The sequence below is a fragment of the Colobus angolensis genome, unplaced genomic scaffold (assembly GCF_000951035.1).
Source record: "Colobus angolensis palliatus isolate OR3802 unplaced genomic scaffold, Cang.pa_1.0 Scaffold220, whole genome shotgun sequence".
Taxonomy (NCBI): Eukaryota; Metazoa; Chordata; class Mammalia; order Primates; family Cercopithecidae; genus Colobus; species Colobus angolensis.
Window position 1 is genome coordinate 1,635,768 of NW_012115378.1, and position 3,317 is coordinate 1,639,084.

At 42.4% G+C, this 3,317-nt stretch overlaps 1 protein-coding gene across 1 annotated transcript in view; it reads right to left on the reverse strand.

Annotated features, from left to right (window-relative positions):
• Positions 1–3,317, reverse strand: part of MOCOS (molybdenum cofactor sulfurase) — a 66,563-nt gene that overhangs the window by 2,568 nt on the left and 60,678 nt on the right. The window lies entirely within an intron of this gene.

Genomic DNA, 3,317 nt, shown 5'->3' on the forward strand with positions numbered 1-3,317 from the left:
AAAAAAAAGACCACTGCTTAAGGGCTTTGCAGAGAAAGAAAAGAGGGACTGAGAAACTTGAGTGTTCTCAGGAAATGTTGAACAATGGATTTGAGGAGGAAAAGCACTCAGTGACTGAGAAGACAAATTAGAACAAGAGAAAAGTCGCAGGAAGCCAGGCACAGTGGCTCACACCTGTAATCCCAACACTTCAAGAGGCGGAAGCAGACCGATCACTTGAGGCCAGGAGTTCAGGACAAGCCTGGCCAACATGGCATAATGCTGTCCCTACTAAAAATACAAAAATTACCCAGAGTGGTGATGCATACCTGTAATCCCAGCTACTCAGGAGGCTGAGGAAGGAGAATCACTTGAACCCGGGAGGTGGAGGTGGCAGTGAACCAAGATCACACCACTGCATTCCAGCCTGGGCAACAGAGCAAGAAAGAAGAAGAAGAAAGAAGAGGAGGAGGAGGAGGAAGAGGAGGAGGAGGATGAGGTTGCAGAGCCAGTGCTGGCCCCTGTGAGAAGGTCATCAGAGAGAACTTTCATGTATCAATGCCCTCTGACCCAGCAACTTCATGTCTAGGAATCCAACCTAAGAAAGGAATCAGAAGCTCAACCACAGTCGTGTACAAAGATTTATCCTCACATTATACAGAATAGGAAAAACTTGTTAACATCATAAACTTGTTAACATCATATAGTGGAGAGAAATGGTTAAGTAAATCATGCTACACATATATGATGTATATGGCACAGGCATTAAAATTATATCATGCAGGTATTGAAAGGAATCTATAAAAACCTTTAAATAAAATGGGGATATGTTTTTATAACTGTAATAAGTAGGAAAAATTATTTTAATATACATATCTATATGCATATATATACACACACATATATATATATATCCATATGTACCCAGACCTACATGCCACACATACACAATACTTAAAGCGCATTGTTACAGTTTCTTAACACAGGTCATACCGTCTGGTGGAGCTTAAAATCCCCCATAATATAAACATAAGAAAGTATGCAGCTCAGCAATACTGAGACACTTCTTTTATTGCACATGTAAAAACTGCAAAGGTACTTGATTTTCTTATAACCATTTTCTCCTCAGCTCACTCATGGGCAAAGACAAATTATGCATGAAATTAGAAACACTCACCTAATCTGGATGTGTCTTGGCCTGTTCCTGTTACTGGTGTGAAAGTTGCAGATACCAGGATGAAATCACTCATCAGACTCAAAGAAAGTGGAGCCAGGACGGCACGAAGGCGGGGAGTTCATGCTTGCATTTCTGAGATAACGACTGTCAAGGACTTTCTAAAATAATCCCACAAGAAATTCCTCCATGTCCTTCATGCATCTCATGCTTTTCAGGATCCATGTCTTGCATGTATGCACATAGTTCTAGACTGGGTTTATCACTAGACATTCTTTAGGACTGCAGTTCAGGTAAGACGTTCTTGAAGGAACATTTGCCTAGTAACAGCGTCTCCACCAATGAACTGATGCCAATTCTGACTTTGAGCCTCAGGAACCAATAAATTATGTTTTCAAGCAACTTGTATGAACTTATTTTTGCCCATAAAAGCTTTCCCTTACTCTCTCCTCTTCAGGTGCACCTGTGGCTTGCCATAGCTATGCATCCTAGTTTATAATCCTTTTTGTTTACTCCTGAATAAATTCATCACCTTAGGAGATTATTTTCTCTGGTGTGTTTTTTAAAATTTATCTTGTTTTTGTTTTTAATTGGGAAAAGTTTTCAATTAGCAATAATCACACCTCAGATAAACCTCATTGGCTCTGATACTGGCACTGTACAAAGCTCTAATTTTCTTTTTCAGGTTGATGCTCACATTCTGGCACTGGGTACTAAACCAGTGGAAATGTAGGCTCTCTGTGGTACCAAAGTCAAGATTCCCAAGCCACGTAAGCACCCAGAACATGCTGGAAAGGAACTCTACCAAGGACTTGGCAAACCTGTGACCTCTCCAGATCTCATTTCCTTGACTAGATCCTTGGCTGTATTTGGTGAGAACTATAACAGGGATACAGACACTCAAGCCCAGGCCTGGCACTTGGTCGTGCTCAAGAGTGGAAACTATCACTGTTATACACAAGGATCCCTGCAGTGGAACGAGGCTTTTGTAACACCACAAAGCTGTGCCTCTAGGAGCCAGTGTGGCTCTTCGTTTCCTGCACCCTCTTACCTCTTTGCCTAGAAAACAGCTGAGGCATAGGCCCAGCTCCTGCAGAAAGGAGGCCAGGGCCCTGAAGCTCACACCAGCCCCAGCCTCTAGCAGCCACCCGACAGGCAACACCTTCTGTAAAAATCCTGTCACTTCAATAAAAGACCCTCTTAGAACAGGTTCTCAAACTAGCAGAAGAAAGGGCATTTTCCAGACACTATTTTCTTTCACTTTTTTTTATTTTTGAGATGGAGTTTCACTGTTGTCGCCCAGACTAGAGTTTCGCTCTTGTCACCCAGGCAGTTCCCTACAACCTCCACCTCCCGTGTTCTAGCGATTCTCCTACCTCAGCCTCCTGAGTAACTGGGATTACAGGCGCCAGCCACCACACCCGCCTGATTTTCGTATTTTTAGTAAAGACAGAGTTTCACCATGTTGGTTAGGCTGGTGTCAAACTCCTGACCTCAAGTGGTCTGCCCATCTCAGTCTCCCAAAGTGCTGGGATTATAGGCATGAGCCACGGCACCCAGCCACAAACACTATTTTCAAATACCAATGCAAAGAAAACAATTTATTAAAACATCATCATTTTAAAGCTTCTTTTCTGGCATTCTTCGCAACTAGTATTTTTAAAACTTGTTTACTAGCATATATGTTCATTAAAAAACAAGTCAAACAATACAGAAGCTTGAAGAATTAAAAGAGAAAGCACTCAGCAGCAGGGGTACCCTTCTCTCCATCCATAGAGGCAGGTGCTGCTCATGTGGCTGCAGACCACATGGACATCCCAGATTGTCCCAAGCCATCCCAGACCATCCCAGACTGTGGCATGTAACTGCACACAACTGTGTATGTATGTGCACCTGTGTAAACAGACTCGCTGGGATCTCAGAACCCACTTGGGTTTCTTTTTCAATTACTCTGCAATATGTAAGGACATCCTTCCACATCAGGACATAGAGAGCCACCTCATCCTTGCATTTTGCAATTTTCACAATGGATGGCCTGGCATTCCATGGGTTGAACACCTAGTTCTTCTCCTTTGAAGCCATGTGAATAGTTTCTAATGCTTTCCTGTGATCAATAATTTTGCAACAAAGGCCTAATTCACATAACTCTCTTTTTTTTTTTTTT